At 49.3% G+C, this 21,465-nt stretch overlaps 1 protein-coding gene across 3 annotated transcripts in view; it reads right to left on the bottom strand.

Moving 5' to 3' along the window:
* Positions 1 to 19,028, bottom strand: part of PIWIL1 (piwi like RNA-mediated gene silencing 1) — a 57,333-nt gene extending 38,305 nt beyond the window's left edge. For 2 of the 3 annotated variants that reach the window (XM_088659561.1, XM_088659556.1), the window contains exon 1: positions 18,871 to 19,028. The gene's annotated coding sequence lies outside the window, so the exon portion shown is untranslated. The remainder of the gene's footprint in view (positions 1 to 18,870) is intronic. The other variant, XM_088659562.1, reaches the window with a different exon arrangement.
* Between the last annotated feature and the right edge of the window lie 2,437 nt (positions 19,029 to 21,465).

The raw sequence follows: 21,465 nt of genomic DNA, 5'->3' as shown, positions 1-21,465 counted from the left end.
TTGCTACTACAGCTTCAAAACTTTTACAGGAATAGACCATCCAGTTACTAGCTACCCTACCTCTCCATTTGGACTATGCATTGGTTTCACTTTTTGTTTTTAAGAAGCCAGCATTATAGCTACTATTGTAGAATTCAGCACACATTGCTGCAGCTGTACAAATTTATAAATGGTGGTGGCAGGGAGGGGCCCTTAAAAACAGTCAACCTGTGGATACAGATGCTGATGTGACTTGTCAATTTTTTATTTTATTTTTAAAGGCCATTATTTAGTTCGGAAATCTAGTCTGTTGGCCATTAAGTTTGGCAAGGGCTAGCTTTATTTTCTTACTGGGTTGTGTCCACCTATGTTCTACTCTAGAGTAGACCCATTGGAATGAATGGACCTTAGCTAGGCCCCATCTGCACTATACATTTAAAGAAGTGTCATACTATAATGACACTTCTGCCAACCTAGCAGTTCGAAAGCACGTCAAAGTGCAAGTAGATAAATAGGAACCGCTACAGCGGGAAGGTAAACGGCGTTTCCATGTGCTACTCTGGTTTGCCAGAAGCGGCTTTGTCATGCTGGCCACATGACCTGGAAGCTGTACGCCGGCTCCCTCGGCCAATAATGCGAGATGAGCGCGCAACCCCAGAGTCGGTCACGACTGGACCTAATGGTCAGGGGTCCCTTTACCTTTACCATACTATAATAATAATAATTTATTATTTATACCCCGCCCATCTGTCTGGGTTTCCCCAGCCACTCTGGGCGGCTTACAACAGAAAAATGAAATAAAATAATTAAACATTAAAAGCCTCCCTAAACAGGGCTGCCTTCAGATGTCTTCTAAAAATCTGGTAGCTGTTTTTCTCTTTGACATCTGATGGGAGGGCATTCCACAGGACAGGAGCCACCACCGAGAAGGCCCTCTGCCTGGTTCCCTGTAACTTGGCTTCTCGTAGCGAGGGAACCGCCAGAAGGCCCTCGGTACTGGACCTCAGTGTCCGGGTAGAACGATGGGGGTGGAGACGCTCCTTCAGGTATACTGGACCGAGGCCATTTAGGGCTTTAAAGGTCAGCACCAACACTTTGAACTGTGCTCGGAAACGTACTGGGAGCCAATGTAGATCTTTCAAGACCGGTGTTATGTGGTCTCGGCGGCAGCTCCCAGTCACCAGTCTAGCTGCCGCATTCTGGATTAGTTGTAGTTTCCGGGTCACCTTCAAAGGTAGCCCCATGTAGAGCACATTGCAGTACTGTATTCCAAGCGGGAGATAACCAGAGCATGCATCACTCTGGCGAGACAGTCTGCAGGCAGGTAGGGTCTCAGCCTGCGTACCAGATGGAACTGATAGACAGCTGCCCTGGACACAGAATTGACCTGTGCCTCCATGGACAGCTGTGAGTCCAGAATGACTCCCAGGCTGCGCACCTGGTCCTTCAGGGGCACAGTTACCCCATTCAGGACCAGGGAGTCCTCCACACCTGCCCGCCTCTTGTCCCCCACAAACAGTACTTCTGTCTTGTCAGGATTCAACCTCAATCTGTTAGCCACCATCCATCCTCCAACCACCTCTGCTTTAAACAGTTGGACACAACTCTATATTGGTTTCTGTGTTGCTTTTTATTATTATTTTAAGCCAAGTTCTATGTTGGGAGCATTCAAAAAGCAAATGGATTTTCTCGCTCTTTCGGGATCTGTCAAAGAACTGGCCTAGTCAGGCTGGCAAAGGGCAAATCATAGTATGTGGTCCGGTTTGTGTGCACAGTTCGAAACAAGGCGGTTGGCCTCTGAATTGGGGAATTTGGCGTTTTCGGGGCGCTGGTGTGATGCTATGCACAGTCTCATAGCCTTTCCAATTCATGGAGGGGGCAGTGGGGGGAGCATTGTGAAAAAGGAAAGTGCATGGAAGGGGGGGGGGCTAAGCTTAAAAAGCAAACCTGAACACTTTTGAGGCTATACAGGGAAAGTGAGAAACGGTCCCCCCTGCTGGGGTAGCTGATGAATAATCCGCAGATATCAAGCTGAGCGCTCAGCTCAGAGCGGCTGGTATTCCATACTAACACTAATCAACCGGTATGAAACATCCATTTTAAACGCAAATGAGAAGGGGGGGGGAGGCTTTTCAACCAAGACCCAAAGAGGAGATTGGAAGGGGGTGGGAGGGAGAAGAGTTCAAAGCTCAACCCGTCTCTCTGTTTCTTTCTCTGTGTGTCTTTAGAAAGCAAAAAAAAAAAAATGCAGCTGATTAGTTATTGTAAAGGCGGGGGGGGGGAATTATGGACAATGCTGAAAACCTTTTCTGAAAATCAGGCTTAAAACACACGCGCACACACACATACATACAAGGAGGTGGCTCCTCTTGAAATGGGTGACAAGCGGGAGCCTGCCGCACAAGGTTGCAGAGTTGCCCAAGGCATGCCAGAGATGCCCTTTCCCAAGATATTCCATTCCATCTCTCTCACACGCAACATTCCATGCCCCTTGAGCATGCTCAGTTCTCACTGGTCTGTTTTGGATCCACCACACCCAATTAGGGTGCAAATCTGGGGTCTCCTCCCAAGCAACAGGATGGTGCCATTTTGCCTCCATAAGGATCCAGAGTTGAAGAATGAGTTTGCTAATTGATTGATTGATTGATTGCATCTACATACCACATTCCCCCCCAAGGAGCTTAAGGTGGCATACATAGTTCTTCTCCTCTCCCATTCTGACCACACAACAACCCTGTGAGGCAGGTTAGATCGAGTTGAGTTGAGTTGGCATCCTTGGGAGACAATGGAAGAGTGGTGCCTTTAGGGGTGACTTTTGAGAATTACAGCACCTGCGGCGGTAGAGATCAATATGGGCATAGCTCATAGCTGTCAAGTTTTCCCCTTTCTCGCGAGGAAGCCTATTCAGCATAAGGGAATTTCCCTTTTAAAAAAGGGAGAACTTGACAGCTATGAATATGGGCGAGATATGTTTTGTTGCACCTGGGGCAGACAGCGGTGAGCTTTGAGTTTCCAAATTTCGGCGACACCCGGTGCAACACCAAAATTTGGCGCACCCCCCCGCCTCTCGCCCTCCATTCTAAGTTGTTGTAATGCCCCCTGTGGGGCCTTCTCAACTCAGCGCCCCTTGTGGGTCAACCGGTCGTGCTCCCCTAAATTCACCTCTGGGGCAGATGAAGGCATCTGGTTCTGCAGATGCACCATGGGTAACTTCTCTCTGTGATCCTCCCAGAGGTTATTCCTCCTCTGGTCTTTGCTATGGATGCACGACATGACTGAATGTCTCCAGGCACAGTGGTCGCCTGCAAGGGGTTCCCACACGGTGGGGTTAATGTTGCCAGCCCAAGGTCACCCAACCGCGGACTTCATGGCTAAGAGGGGATTTGAGCCTTGGTCTCTCAGAACCATAGGAGCAAAAACAACCCAACCAGAAATGCTAGCAGTGAACATTAAAATGAAGCAGCCCCAGGGCACAAACTATGCCATTAAGCCAATGGAGGATGATCTGTTTGGGGAAATGAGGCCCTGTCCTACCAACCTCATTCTGCTCTGATCTCCTCCACCTACCAGGCTTCTTAACTCACATCCTGCCCAGAGGGTGGCATTGCTTGTTGGCTTCCTCCAGTTTTGTCCCTTGAAGAGCTGGGCAGAGGAGGACAGGGAGCTGTTGACTCTGGTGCCACCTACTGTTGGGCTCTCTGCCAACCCCCCCCCCCACTATGCAGCTCCTAAGAGGTGATGCCAGGGCCGTCTCAAGCATGCCAGGCACCCTAGCGCCATGGTGCAGAGATCGCTCTGGCGCGCCCGTCCTGGTGGGCGCAGCACAGCTTCCACGTGGCATTGCCGCACGGTGCCCCCCTGCCATAGCTGCCAAGTTTTCCCTTTTCTCACGAGGAAGCCTATTCAGCATAAGGGAAAATCCCTTTAAAAAAGGGATAACTTGGCAGCTATGCCCCCTGCTGGCACGGCGCCCTGGCGCCCTGCGCCACCCAGCCTACCCCTGGGTGATGCCTTAGGACAGGGGTCAGCAAACTTTTCCAGCGGGGGGGGGTCCACTTTCCCTCAGACCTTGTGGGGGGCCAGACTATATTTTGAAGGGGGGGGAGAATGAATTCCTATGCCCCACAAACAACCCAGAGGTGCATTTTAAATAAAAGGACACATTCTACTCATGTAAAAACACACTGATTCCCTGACTGTCCGTGGGCTGGATTTAGAAGGTGATTGGGCCGGATCCAGCCCCTGGGCCTTAGTTTGCCTACCCATGACTTGGCCCTCCAGTTCAGAGGGGAAAGCAATAGACTGGTGACTGGAAGACTCATTGGAGAGGTTAGAGTTTTCGCTGACTAATCTTCACTCTTTTTTCAAACAGCTCTCTGGCTAAGCTGGTTTCTGACCAATACTTTACAGTTTTGTTTCATTTTTTAATGTCTTCAACTTCGGGATGATCCAGTCTCAACTGTCAAGTACTAATACTAGATAATTCATTGCCTTTTCTTGTGATTAATATAGCCCTTGATGGAGTCGATGCTATCAAATCCACTCTAACGATTCCCTAAGTAAAATAAGAATCGTTTATCCCTCTGCTGAAGTATTGCAAACTCCAATTTTGCAAACATCTCTTAAATGCTTTAAAAATATTTCAGTGAGCAGATCATTAAAGAACAGAGCGATTCCTGCTGTTTAGATTATATTTACATTTTGTGGTCCATTTCATTTCATGGTACATTATGTAATGTATTAAGGGCACATTTCCGTATTAGCAATTGTTGAATAATTCTCAAAATGTAACTTATGTTCCATACCATATTTCTATCTCCACCCTCTCCCCAGGCACTTCACATTTGCAAGTGTGTGTGTGCGATTCAAATCAGTGTCCTTCAAGGCTGAGTCCCAAGATGTTGCTGGACCTCAACTTCCATCATTCACAGCCAGCTCGGACAATGGTCAGGGAAGAAGGGAGCTGCATTTCAAATAGGGATGGCAATGAATTCTGATGGAAACAGGAGCGAAAATTGCCCGTGTCTTCACTTATCAGTTCCATGTCTGGAATGAAAAGCAGCCCAGTTAATACAACTGGCTGCTCCTGTTGTTTTCAGTCTGCATATCAATACATAATAAACTATGGAAAGTTAAACTATGGAACTCACCCCGCCAGGAGGCACCAATGGCCACCAACTTGGATGGCTTAAAAAAAGGATTAGACACATTTGTGGAGGAGAAGACTGTCAATGGCCACTAGTCATGATGGCTAAGCTGTTCTGCCACAGCAGGAGGCAATAATGCATCTGAATGCCAGCTTCTGGGAACCACAGAAGGGGAGAAAGTGCTCATGTGCTCAGGTCCTGCTTGTGTGCTTTCCATAGGCAACTGTGAGAACAGGATGCTGAACTAGATGGGCCATTGGCCTGATCCAGCCACTGGCGGAGAAAGGGCGGTGCGGGGGGGGGTGCGGTCCGCCCCGAGTGTCATCCCTGAGGGGGGTTACATCGCTCCGACGCTCGCCGCAGCTGGCGCCCTCTCCCGGGATGCTCGCCGTGGCCAGCGCAACCCCAGGATGCTCGCCGTGGGCAGCTAGCTCCACCCCTGCGGGCACCGCTCTGGCTACCGGAGCAGCTTTTTCCGCCTCTGGATCCAGCAGCCTCTTCTTGCATTCTTATGATTTCGTTTTTGTCAGAAGCTGGACTGTAGTGGAACGGACATCTTTCCTCCATAAACATGTATCACTTTAATAATAATAATAATACTTTTATGTATACCCCGCCCTTCCCAGTCAAGACCGGGCTCAGGGCGGCTAACAACAAAAATATCAATGCAGGTATAAAAGAAACAATTCAATTAAAATGCAGATTAATACAATGTTAAAATTCCGTTTTAAAATTAAAAATCTACAAATAAGATAAAACCATTATAAGATAAAACCTTAGGGGAGGGTAATCCCGGGGTCAGACTGCGTCAGTCCAAAGGCCAAGCGGAACAGCTCTGTCTTGCAGGCCGTACGAAAAGATGACAAATCTCGCAGGGCCCTAGTCTCCTGAGACAGAGTGTTCCACCAGGTCGGGGCCAGTACTGAGAAGGCCCTGGTCCTGATCGAGGCCAGCCTAACCACCTTGTGACTCGGGATCTCCAGTATGTTATTATTTGTGGACCTTAACGTCCTCTGAGGGGCATACCGGGAGAGGCGGTCCCGTAGGTACGAGGGTCCGAAGCTGCATAAGGCCTTAAAGGTCAAAACCAGCACCTTAAACCTGATCCTGTACTCCACCGGGAGCCAGCGCAGCTGGTAAAGCACTGGATGAATGTGATCCCGCGGCTGGGACCCCGTAAGGAGTCTCGCCGCGGCATTCTGCACCCGCTGGAGTTTCTGGGTCAGTTTCAAGGGCAGCCCCGCGTAGAGCGAGTTACAATAATCAAGCCTAGAGGTGACCATCGCATGTATCACTGTGGCCATGGACTTCCTCCAAAGGATCCGGGGGCATTGTTGAGTTGAAAACTCCATCTTCCCAGCCATGCTCCCATCCCCCATGATTCTCTGGGAAGAAAGAATGCCTGTTAAACCCATTTTAAGTGTGCAATGGTCATTCCCCCCCTCCCTCCTCTGAAGGCAAATGAGCAACTATAAAGCTTTGGCCCCAGCGCCTGCCTTCTCTGTACAGACACCACCTAAAGACCTGCTCCCTTTTGTTGATGGCTGTCTTGGATCTTGAACCCTGCCTGGTTTGGATTGTGCCAGGGTGGCTGCCTGAGCATCTGGCAAGCGTCCACATCCCAGAAGAGGGCCCACCAGCAAGAGCCCCCTGGACCTGTTCCTCAGCTTCACCATTGCAACATACTCGTTTACTTGCCTTTCACTCCAGCCCAGAACACAGTGGAAGTGAGAAAGAAGACTGGCAGGTGCCACTGCCTGCTTGCTCATTTGCGAGTGATTTGGTAGCAGTGCAGAGAAAGAGATGGAGCAGTTGGCAATAATAGCAGACCCTTCCAGTGGAGAGCCACTGCAGACCCTCTGAATGTCCCTATTTTCCAGGGTCAGTCCCTGATTTACAGAAGCTGTCCTGGTTTCTGATTTGATCCTGGAATGTCCTGCTTTTCCTTAGGACATATCCATTGGGAAGATGTTGGAGGGTATGGAGTTATGTGACCCCCCCAAGCTGGTGAGATACAACCTTTAGAAGACATCTGAAGGCAGCCCTGTATAGGGAAGTTTTAAAAAAATGTTTAATGTTTTTTATTTTATTTTTTAAAAATGTTGTATACCAGGGGTCAGCAAACTTTTTCAGCAGGGGGCCGGTCCACTGTCCCTCAGACTTTGTGGGGGGCCGGACTATATTTTGGGGGGAAATATGAACAAATTCCTATGCCCCACAAATAACCCAGAGATGCATTTTAAATAAAAGGACACATTCTACTCATGTAAAAACATGCTGATTCCCGGACCGTCCGCGGGCCGGATTTAGAAGGTGATTGGGCCGCATCTGGCCCCCGAGCATTAGTTTGGGGACCCCTGTTGTATACAGTATAAGAAGGGGGGTAGTAAACATTCATTCTTTTACATAGTGTATGTGTGAGATTTTTGTGTCAGCGTCATTTGGGTGTTATTATTATTATTTATGGAATTTATATACTGCCCTATACCCGGGGGTCTCGGGGCGATTCACAGGTTCTCTGTTTATTTTTATATTATATCTGTTTATTTATAAACTAAAACACTAATTTATGTTTTATTATGGTTTTCTACAAATTGGAAGCTGCCCAGAATGGCTGGGGCAACATAGTCAGATGGACGGGGCAATAATAATAATAATAATAATAATAATAATAATAATAATAATAATAATAATAATGGAATAGGACATCCCTATTTTCATCGGGAAAATGTTGGAGGGTATGTGACAGCAGTGATCTCAAAGGGCCGGAGACTGATTTGAGATGGAGAGTTCTGTTTCGCTCAGATCCCGCTTGTGGGTTTCCCCAGAGTAATCCAGGATGCTGGACTAGATGGGCCTTTGGCCTGATCCAGTAGGGCTTTTGTTGTGTACTTGGCAACTTAGGACATTTCCTAGCTCCCCTCGGACACTTGCCGGTGGCTCAGCTCTGACACGAGCTCTTTGCTAGATCAGGGTGACCCTGAACACCCCATTTTCCTTTCCATTATAAACGGGCAGCATGAAGGAGCCCTCGCTGAGAGAGAGGACAGCTGACAGGGGAACCTGTAGCAGGCTATGGCAATAATTGCAAGCCACCCCCCACCCCCAGGATCCAGGCTCAAAGTTTTTGTACGTTCTCGGGAGACAAAGATGAGTGAGCATCAAAGGCAGAGGAACACAGCAGGACTGTCGTAAGCCTGAAGTTACAACTTAGAGATGCAGTCGAAAATATCATTGGTACCTCTCCAATGCGTAGCCTCTAGTAATTAAAAACTTGATCCCTGCTGTTTTATCATCTCATTAGCAAGGGGGGGCACATGACTTTTATCATTATTTGTCAGGAATCAAACATACCAGAAGAACTCTGATTATAAATTGATGAAAGAAAAAGTTAAACTTTCAAATAAGAGCCATTTCAGTTCACAATGTTTTATTTTATTTTATTTTTTCAAAGCTGGTTTTGAAAGAGAAGGAAGGGCAGAATCTTTCCCTCTTTTTCTCTTCTTTTCCTCCAGTAAGATACCCATATCCAAGTCCAGTTTGAAATAACAAAAAAATGATTGTCAGACAAAGCACATGAAGAGTCCACATACTTTTAAAATATTTATGATCCCGGAATAAATACTAACCCCTACAGGGGAAAAGGGGGGGGGGCAAAGCTGGGCAGACATAATATTAAAAAGAAATGCCAACCTTTTGATCAAGTTTCAAGGGGGAAAATATGATGTAAAATGTTCTGTTTGTGTCAAGTAGTTAATAGGATTTTCTTTTGTGAAAGAGCCAGGGATACGGAAGCAATGCTGGCACATATATATAGGGGGTTTGTGTGTGAGAGAGCTCTTTAATAAAAAATAAAAATGAGCTGCTGGTACCTGAAGCCCGCAGAAAGCAGGATTGAACACAACATGCATCAATGGATGTATGGGGAGTTCGGCTCTGCTTGCGGGATTCTCCATCCACTGCCATGGATCAACTTTGACTGGTGGGAGAGACCACTTACCTACCTGCCAATCACCTGAAGTCATTTGGATGCCAGATGATTGACTGGTAGGTGGTCCAGCCCAGCTGCTGAAGTTGGCTCATTGGGTGAGGGGAGATGATGATCTGGCCCACCAGGCTAAAAAGGTTCCCAAATCTAGAAAGTGTTGAAAAACACATTCAGTAAGAAACCAGAATCTTTTCTATTGGGTATAGTCGGGAGAGAGATTCCGAAGAAAAATGTCAACTTTTTTATGTATGCCACAACGGCGGCAAGAGTTTTGCTAGCTAAGAACTGGAAATCTCATGAATTACCAACAGTGGACGATTGGCAAATGAAGATAATGGAGTACATGGAAATGGCTGAGATGACCGGAAGAATCCGCGACCGGGGAGAAGAAGCGACAGAAGAAGAGTGGAAAGATTTTAAAACCTATTTGAAAAAATATGCAAAAATTGTATATCAAGAATAGATTTAGAATTGTATAGATGCTGAGGATTTGAAGTCTAAGTGAAGTATATAGAAAGGATAGATTTGAAATTTTAAGAAATATATATAAAAATGCATTGGAAATTGCTAAAAGATAAAAATGAAATGAAGCGCAGATGGAGGGAACCCGAGGAGGTCCCTATATACAATGTTAAAGAAATTTGGATTTGTATTTAGATGTCTGTTTTTTCCTTTATTGTTATGTTATTGTTTTTTAATGTGTTTTATTGCTTTTTAAGTTGTTGTTGGTTTTTTGTTTTTTTTCTTTCGTGTTTTTCTTTCCAGCACCGGGAGCGGAAAGCAGGCGGGGGTGTGGCTGGCGCGTGTCCTGGGGGGTGTGGCGCGCCCGCAGGTGCGTGGCTTATGTCCCAGGGGTATGGTGCGCTGCCTGCGGGGGCATGGCACCCAGCATGCGGGGGGGGCAGCCGCGATGGCACCCCACCTGGATCGTGGTGCTGGGGGCGGTGCGCTCCCCCCGCCCCCTCTTCCTCCGCCAGTGCCCATGCCACCAGCATAAGCAACCTCCACCGGCTCCTGGGGCGGAGAGATCGCCCAAAGTTGTTGAGCTTTCGGGGGGAGATCACCAAATGTTGTTGAGCCCGGTGATCCCCCCCCAAGCCCTCCCTTCCTACGCTACTGCCCCAAGCCACACCCCTAACTGGTCCTGTTTCACAGCACAAGGTTTGAACTCTGATAACGAGTGGCGTGCAGTGACATTTTTCATAGGGGAACAGCTAATGCCAGTGGCACCAGCTTGTGAGAGTGATTGGGGGGGGGAGCCATGCACATGAGCATCTCACCTCCCTCCCTAAGCTGGGCAAAAGCTTCCTGGGCTTTGGGAAGGAGGCACCCGGGATATCTTTAGGGGAATAGCCTAGTCCAGGGGTTCCCAACAAAATTTTCTCGGGGACCCCTCATCGAGCCGCTATTGTGACAAGGACCCCCATTAATTCCTAATCCTAAAATTAAAAAGTGAGAGCCAAATTAAGAGTCTTTTTATATTTTATATTTATACGTTTTTTTACAGTTACAACAGAGTATTCCATCAGTATACAGTTAGTTTTACTTTTCAGTTCTTAATGAGATGAACCACTTTTTAACCAACGGCCCATTTTTAACTACGCGAACTGTAGCTTCCGCGAAAAACAACGCTTTGTTTACAAACACTACTGTTTTGCAAAGAGGCAGCACGCGCCAGGGAGGAGGGAGGGGAATGGAGAAGACAGGGTACCTGCGCAGTAGCGCACAAATGAAGCCGACGCGTGCAAAGCATCTTGGGGAGGTGAGCGTTAGTAGAATGCGCGCTGCCTCTTTGCAAAACAGTAGTGTTTGTAAAGCGCCACCTAACGGCATACAGCAGAACTACTGCCTCTATCTAATTCTAGTTTTGCGCTAGACTCTGCTCATGCAGGAAGCGGCCGAAACAAAAAATCTGTTATCATACGAAATATATTTAATATATTTTTTAGCATCTTGCGGACCCCTCTGGCATAGCTCGCGGACCCCTGGGGGTCCGCGGACGACCTGTTGGGAACCACTGGCCTAGTCCCCCAGTCCACTGACCGCACGCCACTGCTGGTAGTGTATCTGGCTTGTCAGAATGGAGGACAGAGCAGTGTGTGAGAGTGAGTGTAGAACTTGCCTATTTTTCACTCTAGCCCTGCCCACCACTGGCATGCGGTCCTCAGAAGGTTGCCCAGGAGGGGCCTTGGGTTGGAAATGTTCCCCTACCCCGATGTACAAAAAGGATAGTTTCCAAGTGGTATCTGTCTGTCACACTCTACCGCGACCAAAAAAGAGAACTGAGGAGGATTGATAGGTAGGTGTGGAGCTCTTTTGGAGGGGATGCAAATGCAACCTGAGGGTGGTTGAATTGGTTCTTAATTTCCTATATATTTTCACTAACATGTGTGTTTCAATGCATGCTTCCCCCAAGCATAGGTCTGACTTTGAGTGCAAGCAATCAAATTTCTCTCCCACCACTACAGAGGGGCCAGCTGGTATACTGTAGCAGGCCAGATTTAACTGGAGTTCCTCCAGTTGCTGGTCCCTAAAGCACCCGTCTCTATTTTGCACTTTATTAAATGCAACCGGGGCCATATATGCCTCTTAGTTACAATGCAACACCTTCTTGAGATACCCAAATCCCTATTTCTCCCCAGCATCTTCATTTATAGACCATGTCGAAACCAAAACCTGACGTCTATTCCGTGTTTACTCACGGTAAATGCCCTCTGTAGTTAAGTCCTCAGAATCAGGCCTCAGAAGGACATAAAGGGGTTTCATCATTCTGACGATTCTGGTTGCCAAACGAAACACCGGCACTTCACAGAGCTGGGTTTCAAAACGCTGCACACTTTTTGCGGTGATACGCAATCGGACCGTTCCCAAGCCCCATTGAAGTCTATGGAAATGCTCCTGTGGACATCAATGGCCTTTTGAAGGTTCCCTTTAATGAGGGTTCTTCTGAGTCGAGCCGTCCTTTCTTCCCCAAGGGGGTACATCTCAACTTGCAGAAGTGACACCACTTGATTGCATTTTAATGAATCGCTGACCTGAACAGAGGTGTTACTCTTGAACTGAGTAGAGGCAAATTTGGTGGGAGCAAACAAACGGGGACATCTTTTCCCTTTTGTTTCACTCCGCCTGGAATCGCTTTTCTTCTTGCTCCTCTGAATCTCACTCTGTCTTCTTTCTTCATCCCTTCCCTTCCCTTTCAGGTGTCTGGTTGGAGGTCTAACAAGCTAAAAAGAGAGCATGCGGCAGAGAGAGTGCCTAGACTGCTGGGCTGACTTTTATTAACACGCTTAAGCCTAATGATAATATTTTAAAAGAGGCAAACCAGGACCTCTCTTCCCTTTTAAACGGTGATAATAGAACTTCCCTTCATGATGGAGGCGATTACGAGCCAGGACAGAAATCGTTATACAGTGAATCAAAAGTGCGGCAGTGGGATAATTTTCTCCTTATCCTGAAAGGAAGAGAAGTCATTGAAGCCAAAATTGACTAATCAGGAGCGCAAGGCCCCACTTTATGTGAATTAGGAGAGCGTTCCACTTTGGACAAAAGCGTAAGAAGATGCTGGAGCATCTCATTATTTTGCTGCAGTTATTCCGCGAGGAACAAAGTTATCAGATTTGTTTGGAATTCATTAGGCCGAAACACACAATTTGCCGAAGACAGGGGGAAATTACATGTTTAGCGACCACTAAAAAAACAGAAAAGAAAAAAGCCTCTTTGAGAATATTGTTCTTGCATCTGAGAAGAGCGTTGCTTAAAAATCTGTGATCCATCTAAAAATTAATAATAAGTTTGTGTAGGAAAAAAATGACACTTACCAGCTAATTGGGCAATTACACCGAGGAACTGTGTTTGTAATAGGTCAGGCTCAGGCTGCCTACGAAGGGTGAATTCATGGTCATCCTGACTGGGTAATGTGGATTTGGGGGCCTTAAGATGATCCTTTGGAGGTGTGCGGCCCTCTGGAAACTTCAGCAGGTCCAAAATGCATCTGTCAGAGTATTGACTGAGCCCCAGAGATGAGAACATAGGGTTCCTCCATTAAATATCGCTGGAGGAACTCCACTGTGTTAAACATGCAGCAAGCTGAGAGGGAAGCAGGTTGCTGTGTGGATTTTGATGAGTAGGGTAGTATATTCCCCCCGCCCCCATTAATTATCCTTCCTCTTCTTGTGTAAGAATACAAGCACCTATTTCAGGAGAGTAATATCACCATCCATGTGCAGCTTATCTCTGGAAGCTTTTAGAGAAGAGGCTGCGTAACCTCCTAGAACAGGCACATCCAACAAGTAGATCGTGATCTACCGGTAGATCACTGGACGTCTGTGGTAGATCACTGGTAGATCAGTGGCTCCCCCCAAAGAAGCGGAACAACTTGGGCTCCCCTAAAAAACCTCAACATTTTGGCCCTTCACACACACACCCAAAACGGGCCTTCCCTCTTCCCTAAAAAAAGCTCAACAAGTTTGACCTGAACCCCACACAACAGGGCTGTCCTTCCTAATAAAAAAAGCTCAAAAACTTTGAGCTGAACACCCAAGAAACGGGCTTCCCTCTTCTTCCCTAAAAAAAGCTCAACGACTTTGACCTGAACCCCCCAAAAGGGGGTAGATCACTGCCAGTCTGTGAGTAGATCGCAGTTTCTTATGAGTTGGCCACCCCTGTCCGAGAACAATTGTAACATCCAAGGATGCTTAGGAAGGCATAGATCACCTCCCTTCTATGTTTCCCTCTGTTATGTACTGAGCTGAATCCTAGAACAATAGGATTCAGAATCAGCGGGAGCTACCCAATCCAACTCCAGGTGGGAGTGAATCCGCAACCTGATTCGCCTGCTGGAGCAGCCAATCAGGCGGCTGGCAGAAGTTAATCTGCTACCTGATTGGCCTGTAGGAGCAGCCAATCAGGCTGCAGGCAAAAGTCTATCCACAATATAATTGGCCCACAGGTGTAGCCCTGAAGTAGCCAATCACGCAAGGCCCATTGTGTAAATAATGTATATAAGCAGATGGTTTTGGGAAAAGAGCCATTCGTCTTCTCTTCTCCTCCTTGATGACTATGAGCTGAATAAAGAGCATGAAATTCACTCTTGACTCCGAGTATATTTCACTGGCGACGAAGGTGGGATCCTGCTGAGCTGACCGCCACCACGCACTGCACCGCAGCACCGCCACCTGCTGCACCGCTGCATCGCACCGTGCATCCAGGCTTCAGCTCCAGGACCCAAGGAACCCAGAATGGCAACCGACAGCAGCTTCTCGCCATTCAAACCAGCATCAGGAGACTGGGAAGGGTACGCCGCCCGTTTCAACTTCCTCCTGCAAGCGAAAGAAGTCACCAACGATGCCATGAAGAGGGCGACATTCTTCAGCGTCTGTGGAGAGGAGACGTTTGAAATCGCCCGGGCTCTCCTTGCACCTAGAGATGTCGCTACCGTCTCTTACAAAACAATAATGGAACGGCTGAAGGAGCACTTCTCACCACAGCCCTCGGTGGTAGCTTGCCGAAATGCCTTCTACGCAAAACGGCAAGCCCCGGGGGAAACCATAACTGGGTTTGTGACCTCCCTCCGCCAAGCCGCCCGGTTATGCAACTTCTCAGAATTGGAGAACATGCTTCGTGACCGCCTCGTCGGTGGCCTGAGGGACGAGATGTTGCAACGACGCCTCTACGCCAAAAAAGACCTCACGTTCCAGATTGCTCTGGAGGAAGCCCTGGCAACCGAAGCCGCCGAGAGGTCAACGCAAGAGGCACGACCGGCCCCGCCATCCCAACCGAGGGTCTACCACGAAGACCTCACCGACGAATCCGAATCTGACAGGGAGGAAGTACACCGAGTACAGCGGCGCACTCAAGCAGCACACACACCACAGCAGCCTCGACGAGAAGGAGGGAACTGTGCAAGCTGCGGGGAGAACCACGAGAGGAGGACCTGTCGTTTCCGCAACGCAGAGTGCAGGCAGTGCAGAAAATTGGGACACATCGCCCGGGTGTGTCGGGCTCGACTCACCCGTCGACAAGCATCAGATGACCGACCCAGGAGCCCCAGGTCACACGGCACCATGCACCAAGGCAACTCGACGGAGATCACGGACTACCAGGTATTCCAGTTGCCCCATCCCAGCACAGAGAAAATTTATATAGAGGTACAGATAGAGGGAGCCCCATGCCGCATGGAGCTGGACACGGGTTCAACTCTATCCATAATCTCGGCCCGAACATTAAGGGAACTGTGCCCTAATGGGGGTCCCAAACTAAGGCCGGCCCCATTCACCCTCCGGGACTTCCAGAAACGTAAGGTCCCTACAATGGGGGTGGGGACCTTCAGGGTGCAATATCGAGGGCGAAAGCAACAATTGGACTTGCTGGTAGTTAAGGGCCCCTACGTTAGCTTACTGGGACTGGCATGGTTTGGACCTCTGGGGCTAGCCGTTACCGGGGTGAACCGCACTAGCTTACAAGTGGACGTGGACGCCATATGCAAAGAGTTTCCAGGGGTTTTCGATGGGGCATTGGGACGATATACAGGACCCCCCATTGCCCTACAGCTAGACCCCGCTGTACGACCCATCAGGCACAAGGCCCGCCGGGTCCCGTTTGCCCTGAAACCCCGCATAGACGAGGAATTGGACCGGCTCGTGGAGCAAGGAGTGCTGGAGCCGGTGCCCAACGCCCCCTGGGAAACTCCAATTGTCACACCCGTCAAGCCTAACGGTTCGGTCCGCATCTGTGCAGACTACAAATGCACCATAAACAAGGCTCTCACGGCCCATGCATACCCAGTGCCAGTGGTCAGCCATGTCCTCGCCACCCTGGCTGGGTCAAAAATCTTTGGCAAACTGGACTTGGCCCAAGCGTATCAACAGTTGCCTGTGGACGAAGCCACAGCAGAGGCTCAGACGATTGTGACGCACAGAGGGGCATTCAGAGTAAAGCGGCTGCAATTTGGCGTTAGCGTGGCACCAGGCATATTCCAGAATCTAATGGACTCTCTCCTTAAAGGGATTCCTGGTGTCACCCCCTTCTTCGATGATGTACTGATCGCCGGGCCCACACCAGAGGAATTTGAGGACCGCCTCCGCTCCGTCCTGCACCGTTTCCAGACGGCGGGCCTCAAGGTGAAGCGGGAAAAGTGTTTACTGGGAGTGCCGCAGGTGGACTTTCTGGGATTTAAGGTGGACGCAGAAGGGGTCCATCCAACCGGTGACAAGGTACGGGCCATTTGTGAGGCCCCAGCGCCCAAGAGCAAGCCCGAACTTCAGTCATTCTTGGGACTATTGAACTTTTACCATGCCTTCCTTCCCCATAAGGCAGCGGTAGCGGAGCCCCTACACAGACTCCTAGATAAAAGGGCCCCTTGGGTGTGGGGCCAGCGACAAAGGGCCGCATTCCAGGCAGTCAAGGACTTGCTCGTCTCGAACTCGGTCTTAGCACACTTCGACGAGAGGCTGCCAGTGGTGCTGGCATGCGACGCCTCTCCCTATGGCATCGGCGCTGTCCTGGGACACCAACTCCCGGATGGAAGAGAGGTGCCGGTGGCATACTTCTCCCAGACGCTTGCTGCAGCCGAACGAAACTACTCACAGATTGACAAGGAGGGTCTGGCAATCGTGAAGGGCGTAAAAAAATTCCATGATTTCTTGTACGGGCGGCCCTTTACCATAGTGACTGACCACAAGCCGTTGCTTGGCCTGTTTGCCCCTGAGAAGCAGACCCCCCAAGTGTTGTCTCCACGTGTCCTCAGGTGGTCAATTTTCCTTGCCGGCTACCAGTATGCACTAATCCACCGCCCTGGGAAGGCGATGGGCCACGCAGACGCCCTCAGCAGGCTACCACTACCAGAAACAGGCCCCGACCCAGCGCCTGCGCAAGAGGTTATGACCCTGGAGCTGCTTCCCGACCGACCCATTCAGGCACAAGAAGTTGCGCACCATTCCACAAAAGATAGGGTCATCTCCCGGGTCCTGGACTGGGTGTGGCGAGGATGGCCCAGCAGCAGCCCCGGGCCAGAATTCGCTGGCTACACAAACCGCAAACATGAACTGTCGGCCCACAAGGGGTGCCTGTTATGGGGAAGCAGGGTTGTTGTTCCCCAGCCCCTCCGCAAAAGGGTCCTCACAGCCCTACACGAGACACACCCAGGGGTAGTGAGGATGAAGGCCCTTGCCAGGAGTTATGTGTGGTGGCCGGGGATTGACAGAGAGATAGAGGCCTGGGTCCAACACTGCCAGACCTGCCAAGAATCCCGCCCGGATCCCCCAAGGGCCCCAGTCCAGCCCTGGGAGTCCGCCCGACATCCATGGTCACGCTTGCACGTGGACTTCGCTGGCCCCTTCCAGGGAAAAACATTCTTCATAGTGGTGGATTCCTACACCAAATGGCTGGAGGTCGCACTGGTACCATCCACTTCTACGGCGGCAGCCATCCGGGTACTACGTAAGCTGTTTGCGACCCACGGGCTCCCTGACACCCTCGTCTCGGACAATGGAACCGCATTCACGTCAGAGGAGTTCCAGACCTTCACAGCGCAGAACGCCATCCGCCACATCCGCTCAGCACCATTCCACCCTGCCACCAATGGCCAAGCGGAGCGCATGGTGCGGACCACCAAGGACAGCCTCCGCCGCATGACACAAGGGGACTGGGAATACCGCCTTGCCGCATTTCTTCTAGCACAGCACAGCACCCCAAGCACAACGACGGGCCGGAGCCCAGCTGAATTACTAATGGGCCGGCGCCTTGCAACTAGACTGGACCGACTTCACCCCGACAGAGCTCAGGATGAGGTAGTGGTGGGGAAAGGCAGGAACCCCCGGACATTTGTGGCCCAGGACCCAGTGTATGCAAAGAATTTTGGGGCAGGCCCAGCATGGGTACCCGCCACAGTCACCAAGGTGACCGGTCCCGTGTCGTACGAGGTACTAACGGAAGGGGGGCAATGTTGGCGCCGCCACTGCGACCAGATACGGCGACGATTCCCAGGAGGAACCCGGGAGGAGAGCGGGACAGAGGGGTCCCAAGGGGACAGCAGGGCAGTGAGGCCTGTAGAGCGAGAGGGGTGGGCAGAGGAAGCAGAAGCAGTAGGCACAGAGGGGCGCCCCGAGGCTGGAAGGACACCGGAACCAGAGCTACAACCTAGTGGTTCAGTGGCGCCAGACCAGACAGCCCCGGCACAGCCAGCAGCCTCGGAACACGAGCCAGAACCAGAACCCCTGACCAAGGAACACCCCAGGCCACAACGCACACGGAGGCGGCCAGCAGACCTTGGGGACTACGAATGCAACTTCCCGGGCAGGACTGGAACTTAGAGGGGAGGGGTGTTATGTACTGAGCTGAATCCTAGAACAATAGGATTCAGAATCAGCGGGAGCTACCCAATCCAACTCCAGGTGGGAGTGAATCCGCAACCTGATTGGCCTGCTGGAGCAGCCAATCAGGCGGCTGGCAGAAGTTAATCTGTTACCTGATTGGCCTGTAGGAGCAGCCAATCAGGCTGCAGGCAAAAGTCAATCCACAATATAATTGGCCCACAGGTGTAGCCCTGAAGTAGCCAATCACGCAAGGCCCATTGTGTAAATAATGTATATAAGCAGATGGTTTTGGGAAAAGAGCCATTCGTCTTCTCTTCTCCTCCTTGATGACTATGAGCTGAATAAAGAGCATGAAATTCACTCTTGACTCCGAGTATATTTCACCCTCTTAACAAATAAATCATCCTTAGGCTAAGTAAACAGGAAAAATAGAAGGTTTACTCACATCAAAAGACTTGCCAGGATTCAACAGATACAGTGATGGAAATCAAGCAGGCAATAATCTTAAAAAGTTTAAAAGTCCATAGCCCAATTCAAAATAGAGAGCGCTCTCTGGAAGAGAGTACCGGTAGGTGACCTTCTCCGTTGTGGGTAAGAAGAAAAGTGTGCTGTGACAGGAGGAGGGGTTTTCTATTGTTTCCCCTCCTGTTTCAAATGTTTAGACTGGGTGTGACATCATACTGTCCCCTGTTTGTGGCTCTCTGGCAATCATGCATTCGTGATTTGCCTGCAGATTCTCTCACTTGGGTGAGGATTTGAGGCAAACCGGGTGGGGAAACTTAGGGACAGGGGGTGGCGAGTGGACTGAGCAGGAGCAGCAGCCCCTAGGAAAAACAATCTTGTTTAGCCTTTAGCCACAAGCACTGGAGACCTAGGCTAAGTACTCTACAGCAGGCATCCCCAAACTGCGGCCCTCCAGATGTTTTGGCCTACAACTCCCATGATCCCTTGCTAACAGGACCAGTGGTCAGGGATGATGGGAATTGTAGTCCAAAACATCTGGAGGGCCGAAGTTTGGGGATGCCTGCTCTACAGCATTGAACACCCGTCCTATTGGATCCTTCCTCAGTTCAAATGCTAGAAAAATGTCCTGTACCGCTTCAAAATTGCTTTCAGCAGTGACTGCTCACTTGTCAACACATTGGCCGTGGTCCCAGTCTGAGGAAATGTCTAGAACAGGCAACCCCAAGCTGCAGCCCTCCAGATGTTTTGGCCTACAACTCCCATGATCCCTAGCTAACAGGACCAGTGGTTGGGGAAGATGGGAATTGTAGCCTAAAACATCTGGAGGGCTGAAGTTTGGGGATGCCTGTTCTAGAACCTCCCTAGGTTGTAGGGTGAAGGCTTTCTGGAGGACTCAAGCCATAAACGTGTTTGAAAATCACAGTTGGTGTACACCAACAGGATTTTGTGTGTGTGCGCAGAGGGTGTGTATGTGTGAATATTGATTTTTTATATATATACAACTACTAAGCTGTTTTCATCTTGACCCTTGCTGTGATTTTGCCATTAGTGGCTCTATAGTAACACGATCCTGGCAAATCAGGAAAAGGAAGGGCAGGTTGGCATGGAAGCCAGTAGGGGAGATGGACACATTTCTGCTACTCATTTCTGCCAACATGAATGGGGATGGATGATAACACCCAACTGGGATTGGAAACAGGCAGGGCAGGGCCAAGCCTATTTGGCACCTGAGGTGGAAAAAAAGAGAGAGAAAACGAAACTGGCCTATACTGTGACAAATAGTAATAGTAGAATAAATACATTGAAATATTTTGTAGCACACATGCCCCAACCATCTGCCTAGCTTGGAGGTAGCCAACTTGACATGGCACTGTCTGGATATTGCTGGACTACAACTCCTATCATCCCTGGTCATACTGAATGGGGCTGATTAGAATTGTAGTGCAGCAACATTTTGGGGACACTGCATTGGCTACCCCTGGCCTAAACCAGGGAGGCCGTTTACCCAGGAGGACATAGATTTGCATAAAATTTGCAATTAATGCATAGGTTCCAACTGAGAAATTATTATAATTTAAATAGAAAGACAATGCATCTCCTCATAGCGTGGGGGAAGCTGTGACCGGGAAACCTGTGTGCCTGCCGACCAGATCCTCCCTAGATATGGCAACTTTATGATTCTGTGATTCCATATTGCCCTGGAGAAACAAACATGACCCCCCCTGCCCAATTCTTGGGATAAGTCAAGGAGGGCAACCAAGATGATCCAGGGCCTGGAAACAAAGCCTTATGAGGAACAGTTGAGGGAGCTGGGTATGTTTAGCTGGGAAAAGCGGAGATGGAGAGGAGAGATGACATCCTTCTTCAAATACAGTGGTACCTACCTCTACTTACGAATTTAATGCGTTCCGAACACACATTTGTAAGTCGAAAAAAATTGTAAGTCGAATCCCATAGGAATTCATTGAGAGAAAAAAATTCGTAAGTCGAAGCAACCCTATCTAAAAATTCGTAAATAGAAAAAATCCTATCTAAACCGCATCCAAGATGGCAGACGGAGCTCCATTTGTAAGTGGAAAAATTCGTAAGTAGAGTTATTTGTAAGTAGAGGTACCACTGTATCTAAAGGGCTTGTTTTCTCTTGCTCTGGAGGGTAGAACACAAACCAGGGCTTCACGTTACAAAGGAGATTCTTACTAAATATCAGGAACCTTCACTGGAGGTTATGAAGCAGAGATTGAATGGCCATCTGCCATGGATGCTTTAGTTGAGATTCCTGCATTGCAGGGGGTTGGACTAGATGACCCTCAGGGTCCCTTCCAACTCTACAATTCTATGATTCTATGTCACATTAATGAAGGCTGAAGTAGGAAGAGGGCTATTTCATCTCTGGTGCCTTGCTTATGTAATACCCTTCCCACGGTGGCTGCCCAGGAACCAGACCATATATTTCAGGAGTCGATCATTTTGCATTAACCCCACTAATCTCTAGCGCACAACCATGACTGGCCCCAAAGTGAGTGACCCCATCATTATTTGGGCTGAGTCAGATACAGTCATACCTCAGTTTAAGTAC

The sequence above is a fragment of the Zootoca vivipara genome, chromosome 16 (genome assembly GCF_965207765.1).
Source record: "Zootoca vivipara chromosome 16, rZooViv2.hap1.1, whole genome shotgun sequence".
In the NCBI taxonomy this organism is placed as follows: Eukaryota; Metazoa; Chordata; class Lepidosauria; order Squamata; family Lacertidae; genus Zootoca; species Zootoca vivipara.
This window is presented reverse-complemented; position numbering and strand designations above follow the sequence as displayed.